Source organism: Arachis ipaensis, chromosome B8 (genome assembly GCF_059453495.1).
Source record: "Arachis ipaensis isolate K30076 ecotype BB chromosome B8, ASM5945349v1, whole genome shotgun sequence".
Classification (NCBI taxonomy): domain Eukaryota; kingdom Viridiplantae; phylum Streptophyta; class Magnoliopsida; order Fabales; family Fabaceae; genus Arachis; species Arachis ipaensis.
The window spans coordinates 86,365,141-86,377,082 of record NC_142443.1 but is presented as its reverse complement, the minus strand read 5'-3'; the positions used below and the strand labels follow the sequence as shown (position 1 = coordinate 86,377,082).

Genomic DNA, 11,942 nt, shown 5'->3' with positions numbered 1-11,942 from the left:
TTAAGAGTAAAAACATGCTTTTCAGCCCTTAAAATAGATAAATTTAATTCACTTTAATTCCATTCCATGTCTTGACATGTTTGTTGAGTGATTTCATATTCATAAGGCAAGTACTGGATGGAAGAAGTGAACAGAAAAGCATGCAAAGTGGAGAATTCATGAAGAAATCAGCATTTGGAGAATTGAAGGCCACGCTCAAGCATCACCCACGCGTACGCGTGAGAAGAACATTCATGGTCACGCATACGTGTAAGGAGGAAATTTGCTAGCGACGCACATGGGTCGACCACGCGCACGCGTGACGGTGATCACGTGACCTCATTAACGTAATTCGCTGGAGGCGATGTTTGAGCCAACCAGGCCCAAATCCAACTAATTTTTGAGGCTATTTGATGTAGAATTCAAGATTGGACAATAGGGGGAGCAATTAGATTAGGTTAGGAAACATGCCTTAGGTTAGTTCTAGAGAGAGAAGCTTCCTCTTCTCTCTAGAAATTATGGTTCTTAGTTTATTTTTCCTCTTAGATCTCGGTTTAATTTCTTGTTTTCATATTGTTTTCTTTACAATTTCTTGTTCCTACATCTTTGTTCTTTAGTTTATTTTGTTAATTTTCCTTTTTTGTCACCTTTATGTTTATGAGCACTCTTGTTACTTTGATTTTTATTCAATGCAATTTATGTTTTATGTTCCTTTATTGTTTAATTGAGTTGTTATTCTTAGTTTTCTTGCATTGGGTAGTAGTAGAATTTATTCTTCCTTGCAATTTATCAAGCTTTTCTTTTATGCCTTCCAAGTGTTTGACAAAATGCTTGGCTTAGGTTTAGAGTAGCTTTTTGAGCATTCTTGGCTTGGAAAGAGAAATTAGGCAATCTTGAGTCATCAATACCCAATTTAGATTGGTGATCTAGAGTTGTTAGTTAATATTATTTCCATTGATTCTAATCTCTTGCTAACTCCATTAGTAAGTTGATTAGGACTTTTGGATTAAGATTAACTAGTCATATTTGACTTTCTCTCAAGTGAAGATAACATTATACCTTTTTCCTATGTTGGACATGACTAAATAGGTTTAGCTCTTGTTAATTATTGTATGATAATTAATGACTAGGATAGAAAGCCTATATTCTCAATCCTTGCCATGAATGTCTCTCTTTAGTAATTGCTTTCTTTAGTTGTTTTCTTCATTTTATTGCATTTAAATTATTGTCTTCTTATATGCAAACCACCTGTTGGATACTGTTCCGTGGGTTACCTGAAACTGAAGGTCGATCTCGGCAGAGATCTGCTATTGTGGCCGGAGCTGTCGTGTCCGACTTGCAGAGTCTTGAGATGTTGCGGATCCTTGATCACCGGAGGGTATTTATAGTAGTGGAGAGTGAAGTTTCTTTGAGATAAGTTAGTTATCTTATCTTATCTTTAGGGTGAGGTCACCTATCTTTTAGGCCAGCCGCCTTTAGAGTGGGTTGTGTCCTTCTGTTTAGGCCTGCTTGGGCCCTAATGACAATTTGGCCGACCTCTTTTTAGGAAGAGGTTGGTGACGACCAACCTTTATAAGAGATCGGTCGCTTTCTTCATCTAATCCGGATCATGTAGCTCGCCCAGGGTATGAACAGTGCCCCCTGCTTGAGCTCGAACCTTTCATGAGGTCGTGCGTTTTTAGCTTTGATCCCTTTGGGGAAGTCGTGCTCAAGCATTTTGGTCCAATCTCTTTGCGAGTTAAAATAAGAAGCGTTTTTTTTTCTTTCACTCTTTTATTGCCGCATTTGTTTCTTTGAAGGGGTTACTTTCTTGGGAATATGCACGTGTATTTAATGCCTATTGATTAGGCTTTTATTTTGCCGTTTCTTTTTCCCCTTAAAACTTCTTTTTGAAATCAAAGAAGAGGTTTTTCAGTTCTATTTCGTTTTGTCTCAAATTTTGAAAAGAATTTCCCTTTTTTGGCTCTTGCTCCTCCATCTTCCTACCTCCAAGCTCCCTACTTTTCTCTTCGCAGCATTTTGTTTGTGTGGGTTGCTCGTATTTCTGTTCATGTATTCATTGCGCTCACTCCCCCTCCGTCACAGGTTGGTATTCTTTTTCTCTTCTTGTGTCTTTTAATAGTCATCTTTATATATGCTTCCTTTGTTGCATGCTTATCTTTTCGCATAAAGTTTTGATCTTTATTGCTTTTCCTCAATAAAAGATTACTTCACTTTTTTGGAAGATTGCGTATCCTTGTTTTGATCAAAGTTGTAGTCTTTGCTTTACTTCTGCTATCTTACTTTGGGGAAGCGTAGGAGTTTTACTCTTTGTTTGGGAAGTCTGTGGCTGTATATTTTTGGACAATACTTTCTGTATTCTTGTTCCGTTGCCTCCAAAAGGTGCTCCTGGGTTCTTGCTGATGATTTCTTGTTTTTGTGGATCCTGCGGTGCCCTTTTTTATCGTACCAATTGTTTGTTAATTGTTCTTCCAATTCGGTCTGAGTTGTTTTTGGTAGTGACCCCTTACTATTTTCTTTGCTGTAGGTATAGTTTGTTGTATGTCTTTCCGTAAGAATATTGTCGAGATGCCCACCAAAGTCCTCACTGGTATGGCTGATTGGTTAGACTCTATAGTCCTGATGTGTGTTACCGTAGCTGACCCTGAAACTATGAGACACTTAGGCAATTTCATAGGATTTGTAGTAATAGGGAGGATGAGAAGAATTATGAACTGGTGTCGCCTGACCCTGAGGAGAGGGTTAGCTTCCCTCCCTTAGGTCGGGACGAGCGTCCCTTTTCCTACGCCTATGATTACTTCTTTTCCTTGCTAAATATTACTATTCCTTTTATTGCTTTTGAGACCGAACTGTTGTGGAACTATAATGTGGCCCCTTCTCAGCTTCATCCGAACTCCTGGGCATTTATAAAGATCTTTCAGTTATTGTGCCATGAATTGAGTGTCCGACCTACCATTCAACTTTTTCTTTATCTCTTTGTTCTGACAAAACCTGGGGTAGTCAAGAAGAAAGCTTCTTGGATTTATTTTCGGGCTACCCAGGGGAAGAAAGTGTTTTCGATGTTTGATGAGTCTTTCCGGGATTTTAAAAACTACTACTTTAAGGTCCGAGCTGTTCAAGATGCTCGACATTTCTTTTTAGATGAAAATAATGAGCCCACCTTTCCTTTATGGTGGCAAAAAGATCATGTAGTCCTCAAATATCCTTGGGAGAGTTTAGATGAGATGGAACAAGCTTTTGTGAATGTTTTAGAGGAGCACTGGGGGGAGCCTCCTCATCTGGACACAAAAAAATTTCTAGGAGATCCTTCCCTCCTCAGTGCCGAGCTAGGTAGTGCCCGAGCTCTTCTTTTGTGCAATGTGTACTTTTGTATTGACTTGGGATTCTGTCTTCATCTGTGATTGTAACTGTTTTTCTTGACTTCCTTTTCAGAAATAGTGAAATCTTCAGATTCCATGAAGGCCTTTCAGAGGGAGAAAAAGGCGACCACTGCCCAAAACATGTCAACGAAGACCTTAGGGGAAGGGTATTCTCAGGTGTCCCCAAAGAAGCCGACTTCTGACTCTCAGGGCCCGAGAAATCTCATCATGACCCCTAGAGTTCGAGTCGTTCCATCTGATCCAACTCTGGCGACTTCTGGCCCTGCTTCCTCTCCTCCTGCTACCGGTCCCGCTCCCAAGAAGCAAAAAACTATTGGAACCTATGATTGAATAATAAAGAGTTTGATGGCATTTCCTTTGCTACAGAATTGATTGTTCTACATGGTAAAGTCCCTATGGATGACATCTCGATCCTTCATCACCTTGATTTCATAACGAGCAATAGCATTCGGATGGCCAATCTCGGTGCGGCTTTATCTCGAGTTGTTAAGGAGTCCCCTATCCGTGCTACGAAGGCCTTTCTAGAAGATGCCCAAGCTGAATTTGATAGGGGTAAAGGGTCTGAAGGATGAGTCGGACGCCCGGGTTTCCAAGTTGGAGCTTGATGTGGAGAAAGAAAAGGAGCGGGCTACTAGGGCGGACGCAGCTGCTAACTTAGCTGATGAGACTACGAAAAAGTATAAGGAGAGCTATACCCGGACTTACGGCGAGCTGCTAGAAGCTAAGGAGAGGCTTCAATCGGCCCAAGATGATTATGCCGAGCTTCAGGGACATATGGTAAATAGTATGACTGATATGTTCGAGATCCTGAAGGCTCAGAGTCAAGTTATTGCTCCTGAGGCCGATCTCTCCTTGTTTAGTATGGATAACGTGGTGGTGGATGGCAAGATCGTGCCTGCCCCTGATGATGAGGATGAGGGTCGTCCTCTTATGCCACTAGGGAAAGCCTCGGCAGCTTCAGCTTCTTCCGTCCCTTCAGAGGTCGTCCCTCCAGAGCCCGAACCAGATGTGCAGATTCTAAATGGGTCTGATGGGGTTGTTAATGCTACCCCGATCTCGACCATTCCTCCTCCTCCCCCTGCCAAGGATGTTGCTACTGGGGCAAAATTGGATCCCCTATAACTTTTATAATTTGTATTTGTTATTTTCCGACTTGTGGACTTTAAACTTATTTTTTGTAAATCTTCTTGTGGTTGACTTCTTTGATGTTTGGTTGCTTCCAAGCAACTTTATTTTGCAAAACAAAACACTTTAAGCTCTGAGGCTACCTTTTAGGTGGCCTTTTGAATCTTTAATGTTTTATTATGATAGATGCATTTTGCTAAACGTTTGGGGTTTTACTTTTTGCAACCCTTCGAATTTTTATTTAAGTATTTTCCAGTCTGACCTCCTTTGAGTGAGTTTTCTACCGTTGTCTTTAGGGGTCATGTCGTGCTTTGATTTGGTGCTGGTCAACCTTGTATCAAGTCGGGCCATATTATTGATGTGAAGGCAGAAGTCGGCTAATTAAGAAATGAATATAGAGAATGCGTTGAGAGTATAGTTCTTAACCAGCTAAGATCCGCCTTGTCAATTTAGAAAAGTTGTCACGAAATTTAGAAATAATAATACTGGAAGTATGAGTCCCAGGTCGTCTCCCAACGAGTTGTAGGAAAGGGTGCTAACTTATTAATCAGGAATTTTCAAGAGAGTTTGAGTTTGGATAATGAGCAATTAAATAATTTTAAATTAAAGCAATAAAACTAAGAATGATTATTAATATTCTAATAAAAAGCCTTGACTGGGGGGATGATTAATTGGAAGTCCTATCCTTGTTGGGATCTCTTAAGTGTAGTATCAAAAAGGTTGTTGTTTTTACTTAGTTAACCCTTACAAAATAAAGGAAAGTCAAGTGATTGAGCTAATCCTTATTCGCAAATTGTAGTCCTCTCCCTTGGGAAGGTCTACCGTTAGTAAATACAGAACTAGCCAACAACTTCCAATTTAATCAGCACTTAAGCCTTCCAACTCAAGTGTCTCCTTTTAATCAATCCCCATATAAAGTATGGAATCTACTCCATTGACATGAATATAATACTCAGAAAAATATAAGAAGACATAATAAATTAATTAAAATAAAATAGAGATTGAAAATTAATTAAAAGTAAAAGTAATCCTCTTTATCAATAATCCATGAAAATAATCCAATTAGAACTCTAAATAAAGTAAATAAGGATATGGAAGAATAAGGGATAAAGTAAACAAACTAGAATAATGTCTTCAACGGAGGTGATGACTCTTCAATATCCAAAAGCACGAAATAATAACTAGGAATGTAAAGAGAAACTAGAGGAAGAGTAATTCTCTCTCTAGATTAAGATCTAAAACTAAAATTAATCCTAATATGAATGAATGTGTATCTCTGTCTATGCGTGTGTGTTGAGTCTCTGCTTGTTCCCTGGCTCTATTATGTGTTTCTGGGCCGAAAATTGGGTTAAAACGCGGCCCAAAATTGCCCCCAGCGTTTTCTGTTAATTTTGCAGATCGCGCAGGTCACGCGTACGCGTCGTCCACACGTTCCCGTCATTCGTGCAGACTCCAATCCACGCGTACGCGTTAGGCACGCGCTCGCGTCGCTGCGATTTTCTCCATTCCACGCGCTCGCATGAGCCATGCGCGCGCATCGGTGTTCGCTGGTCATCTCCTTAGTTTCTTGTGTTCCTTCCATTTTTGCAAGCTTCCTCTTTATTTTCTAAGCCATTCATGCCCTATGAAGCTTGAAACACTTAACACACAGATCACCGCATCGAATGGTATAAAGGAGAATTAAAATATACAAATTAAAGATCTTTAGGAAGCAAGTTTTCAATCATAAAACAATATTAGGAAGGAGTTATAAAATCATGCAATTAGTATGAATAAGTGGGTGAAGACTTGATGAAACCATTCAATTAAACACAAGATAAACCATAAAATAGTGGTTAATCAACCTCCCCACACTTAAACATTAGCATGTCCTCATGCTTAGCTTAAGGAGATAAAATAATTGAGTAGGGAAAAGTAAGACTCATGCAATGCAATGCAACCTATGTATATGAATGCAACTATATGATTCTGTCTACTTGGTTAAAATAAATAAGTTCTTCAAGACAAAAATAACTAAAACTCCATTAATTCAAACTATACAGTAAAGACAAGTAAAGTTGTAAGAAGACAGCTCATTGAACCCTCACTGGTGGTGTATATGCACTCTAGTCTCTCTAGTGTATAGGGTAATCACTCTACTCTTCTCTAATCATGCTTTCTAAACCTTGTTCTTCACCTAATCAATCAACAAATATTTAATGTACCAATGCAAATAACATGAGATCTTTTCAAGGTTGTAATGGGGCCAAGGTAAAGGTGAGGGTATATATATATGGCTAAGTGAGCTATAAATTGAATCCTTGATTAACCTAAGCTCTTACCTATATACACATTCTATATACTTTAAGTTCATGCCTAGCTACCCAAAATTCTCACTTTTGCATTACATACTCATGCATCAACTTTTCCTTTAATTTTTATCACATATGCATTGATCTTTTCATTAACTTAACTTAGCATTGGAGTAATTTTGTCCCCTTATTTAATTACTTAATTACTTGAGTATTTTTGGATTTTTTTTTAGCATAAAAATAAACATAACATTATCAATGCACATGGATTTTCAATTTTTCTAGTTTCACATGAGTAGGTACCCAAATTCCCATTATTTTATCATGACACATTCCCTTATTAACCCATGTTCCCACAATCTTCCCATACTTAATTGACACACAATTTCTATCTTAAGCTAACCAAAGATTCAATTGGGATATTTAATTGTTTTTCTGCTTAAGTCTAATAATATGGTAAAATATAGAACAAATGGGATTTAAAAGGCTCAAAGTGGCTAATAAAGGTAAAAGGAAGGGTAGGCTATTTTGGGATAAGTGAGCTAAAACAATTAATGGCCTCAATCATATGCATGCATATAACACATTAAACATTGGACATATAGAATGGAACAAAATAAAGATTTCAATCATAGAGAAGTAAACACACAAGAATAATATCTATGGTTAAATAATGTAACCATGTAATTAGGCTCAAATTTCACAGGTTGTGTGCTCTTAGCTTTTTAGACTATGTTCCCAATACAACTTCTAACAATTTTAACACAAAAATTTTGATTTAAATTAGTGAAATTTTTCAAAAATAGGGTCTTAAAAAGAACTTATTAATTTTTCAACCAAATAGAACATGCATGCAATTAACTTATTACTATGCAATTTATCCTATCCTAACAAAAGAAGAAAAAAATAAAATAAATATCCTATTTTATTGGTGTTAAGGAAGAGAAATTACCTCCGGAAGTCAGGTACTGACCGACCTCCCCACACTTAAAAGCTTTGCACCGTCCTCGGTGCCATTAGTCAGGAACAAAGGGGGGCTGGTAGCAGAATCTCCACCATTGGAACGGTCATGGCTCCCTATGCTGGTAAATGAAGTGGAGTCCGGGGTATCTGGGTCTTCTTTAGGTGGGTTGTTACCAATAATCAACTCCTTGAGGTATGTAAATCGACGCTTGTTACGGCGCTCCCTTTGCTTTGCTTTCCGGTCAAGCCGGTCTAATCTCTCAAGTATCTGATGGAGCAGTTGGTTTATTGAAGGTGCTTGTGATGTGGTAGGAGAAGGGATATCTTCCGCTGGTTTTGTGCTCCGGTTCATAGTGGCTGCTGGAGGTCTGATATATTTTCTGTTAGGAACGTATTGATCATCCCGTGGAATCATGGCTTTGGTATCCCCAGCTCTGTAGAAGATTCCAGCTGCTGAGACTAGATCTGAAACCAAGGCGAGAAAAGGTAGGTTGCCCACAATTTGTACGTGTCCCATAGCATGCCGAATGTGTCATGGTAAATTGAGGTGCTGGTCTGTAAGGATACACCAGAGTAGAACAGCCATGTCTGCAGTGAAGGAGGATTCATGAGTGCTCGGAAAGACGTAATGGGACATGATCTGTGCCCATACTCGAGCCTCCAAGGTGAGTGCTGAAGCCAATATGCCCTTAGGTCGGGACCGATGGTACCCGTAAATCCATATGCTGCCAAGTTGTGTGATAACTCTGAGAACGGCATCCCAGTCAAATTGGTATGTCTGGCACTTGAGTGAGGCTTCTTGGAATGCGTCCAATCCTTTTGGAGCAGGGGGAAGATCAAAAGCTCGCTGAATGGCCTCTTCAGTTATGGGGACTTGCTTCTGACGGATATAAATAGACTGCAAGGTTGGCATGTGAAAATTGGAGTAGAATTCAACTACCCATGATAGATTAACTTGCCGTGGCTGTCTCTGTAGGAATCCCCATTGTCTTCGCTCAATGCGGGGCTAAACAAATTCAGCAATATTGGTCGGGAGGATAAGAAGGTACTCATTGTTATAATTCCTCTCAGCCAGGATGGGGAATATCTACTCACAGTAATGGTTAGTTAACCGCGCAGTGTCCTTTGTTGGAAAAGCTTTTTCTTTTTCATCGACCTTGATGATCCTCTTGATTCGTTTTGTTGAGGGTTTCACCGCTGTTGAAGATGGCTCTGCTATTAGTGCTCTTTTTGTTCCTTTCCTTGCTGGTGGTTTGGGAGTAGCTTTCTCTTTACCCTTCTTGGTGGCCATCCTGAAAAGGGAAAAGGAGAGTAAAACTAAGGGTTCTAGCAAGGGAGAGGATAGTATAGGTGATAATCAATGCACGATAAAGAAGGATGTCGTTAACACATGGTCATGACTACATGTGTATAGCAAGTGCATGTGATGGATATGAAATGCAAGATGTTTATTGGCATGTCGTGTGCGAAATCGTGATCATTCCATTCCTTGGTAACGGCGCTAAAAACTCAATACGCACATTCATGATCTTATATCTGTTTCACAACTTCGTACAACTAACCAGCAAGTGCACTGGGTCGTCCAAGTAATAAACCTTACGTGAGTAAGGGTCGATCCCACGGAGATTGTCGGCTTGAAGCAAGCTATAGTCACCTTATAAATCTCAGTCAGGCGGATTCAAATAGTTTTATAAAGTGATAAATAAAAGACAAATAGAATATAACTAGGATAGAGATACTTATGTAATTCATTGGTGAAAATTTCAGATAAGCGTATAGAGATGCTTTCGTTCCTCTGATCTCTGCTTTCATGCTGTCTTCATCCAATTAATCCTACTCCTTTCCATGGTAAGCTTTATGTAGGGCATCACCGTTGTCAATGGCTACATCCCATCCTCCTATGAAAATGGTCCAATGCGCTGTCACTGCATGGCTAATCATCTGTCGGTTCTCGATCATACTGGAATAGGATTTACTATCCTTTTGCGTCTGTCACTACGCCCAGCACTCGCAAGTTTGAAGCTCGTCACAGCCATCCCTTCCCAGATCCTACACGGAATACCACAGACAAGGTTTAGACTTTCCGGATCTCAAGAATGGCCATCCATGGGTTCTAACTTATACCACGAAGACTCTAATAGCTCGGACTCGGTCCCCTATATTAGATATCCAAGAGATATCCATTATTCTAATAGCTCGGACTGTCACGATCATCACATCCATCATATTGAAGTACGAATGAATATCTTAGAAGTGGAATAAGTTGAATTGAATAGAAAAATAGTAGTACTTTGCATTAATCTTTGAGGAACAGCAGAGCTCCACACCTTAATCTATGGTGTGTAGAAACTCTACTGTTGAAAAATACATAAGTGAAAGGTTCAGGCATGGCCGAGTGGCCAGCCCCATGATCTAAGAACTAAACGTCCAAAAAATGTAAATACAATAGTAACAAGTCCTATTTATACTAAACTAGTTACTAGGGTTTACAGAAATAAGTAAATGATGCAGAAATCCACTTTTCGAGGCCCACTTGGTGTGTGCTTGGGCTGAGCATTGAGCTTTACACGTGTAGAGGCTTCTTTTGGAGTTGAACGCCAGTTTGTAGCCTGTTTCTGGCGTTGAACTCCACTTTGCAACCTGTTTCTGGCGTTTGACTCCAGAATGCAGCATGGAACTGGTGTTGAACTCCAGTTTACGTCGTCAATCCTTATTCAAAGTATGGACTATTATATATTGCTGGAAAGCCCTGGATGTCTACTTTCCAACGCAATTGGGAGTGCGCCATTTGGAGTGCTGTAGCTCCAGAAAATCCACTTTGAGTGCAGGGAGGTCAGAATCCAACAGCATCTGCAGTCCTTCTTCAACCTCTGAATCTGATTTTTGCTTAAGTCCCTCAATTTCAGCCAGAAATTATCTGAAATCACAAAAAAATACACAAACTCATAGTAAAGTCCAGAAATGTGAATTTTAATTAAAAACGAATAAAAATATACTAAAAACTAACCAAATCATACTGAAAACTATGTAAAAACAATGCCAAAAAGCGTATAAATTATCCGCTCATCAACATGCCGGCAAAGGCATGAGTAGCATAGATCAAGCATTAAATGTCCAAGTTAGATTATCAACCCTTTCAAACTAACAACCTGTTTTGACAATTATATTTAATCAATAAAATATAAAAGGGGTTTTGTGAAAAACAGGCATTAGAGTAGTAGAATGACATAAAAGTAATGCATGATGCCATACGGGCTTTTTCACAAACACTTAGCATGCATGGTGAATATGTTATTGAAAGTATTAAAGTGAACATGCAAGTAACCCTTTAAAAGTAATATTAATTGTCAAACAATACTACAATAATCCACAAGAAAATTGTAAAAGAAAATAATCACCCAATATAGATAATGAAAGTAAAAAGAAAAAGAAGACATAAAGAAAAATAATGGAAAAGTAAAAAAAGAATAAAGATAGAAAGAAAAGAACGTTGATAATGGATGTGAAAAATAATAAGGAAGGGAGAAAGTAAAGAGTGAGAAATAATAAAGAAGGAAGAAGGGAGAAGAAAGAAATAAGAAGGGAAAGAAAAGATTTGGATTTGGGGAAGAAAATATAAGATATTAGGTGCTATTTTGGATAAGTTGCGTGTCGCATGTGACGCGGACGCGTGGGTCACGCGATCACGTGGTGTGTGATAAGTTCAGGTGACGCGGATGCATGGGTCACGCGATCGCGTGGCTTGATTTGTTCTACTGGCGCGAGTGTAGCCTCGCGTATGCACAACTCTCTGTTTTATACGCATTTTGCCAAAAATCTGGGTGACGCGTTCGCGTGGGTGACACGATCGCGTGAATGGCCATATTTTGAAAATGACGCAGACACGTGAGGCACGCGTTCGAGTGATAGGGCTTGTGTTTCTAGCACGAGTCTAGCCAAGCTCCATCATAACTCTCTGCCATACATCTCTTTATGTCGATTTTGCAGGGCCACACGGTCGCGTGGGTGACGCGATCGCGTGGGAAGGCTATTTTTCATCATGACGCGGACGCGTCAGTGACGCGGTCACGTGGGCATATTTGTGCCTAAGGCACGCCTCCAGCCACGCTGTCGCGTAACTCTCTCTTTCTATCTTCCATGTTTCGAATGCACCTATGACGCGGATGCGTCAGCGACCTTCACGCGTCGCGTGCTTTTTTTTTTT

General features: G+C 39.6%; 1 pseudogene; it reads left to right on the top strand.

Annotated features, from left to right (window-relative positions):
• The first annotated feature begins 3,754 nt into the window (after positions 1–3,754).
• On the top strand, positions 3,755–4,481 carry LOC148548702 (uncharacterized; annotated as a pseudogene).
• Positions 4,482–11,942: the final 7,461 nt, after the last annotated feature.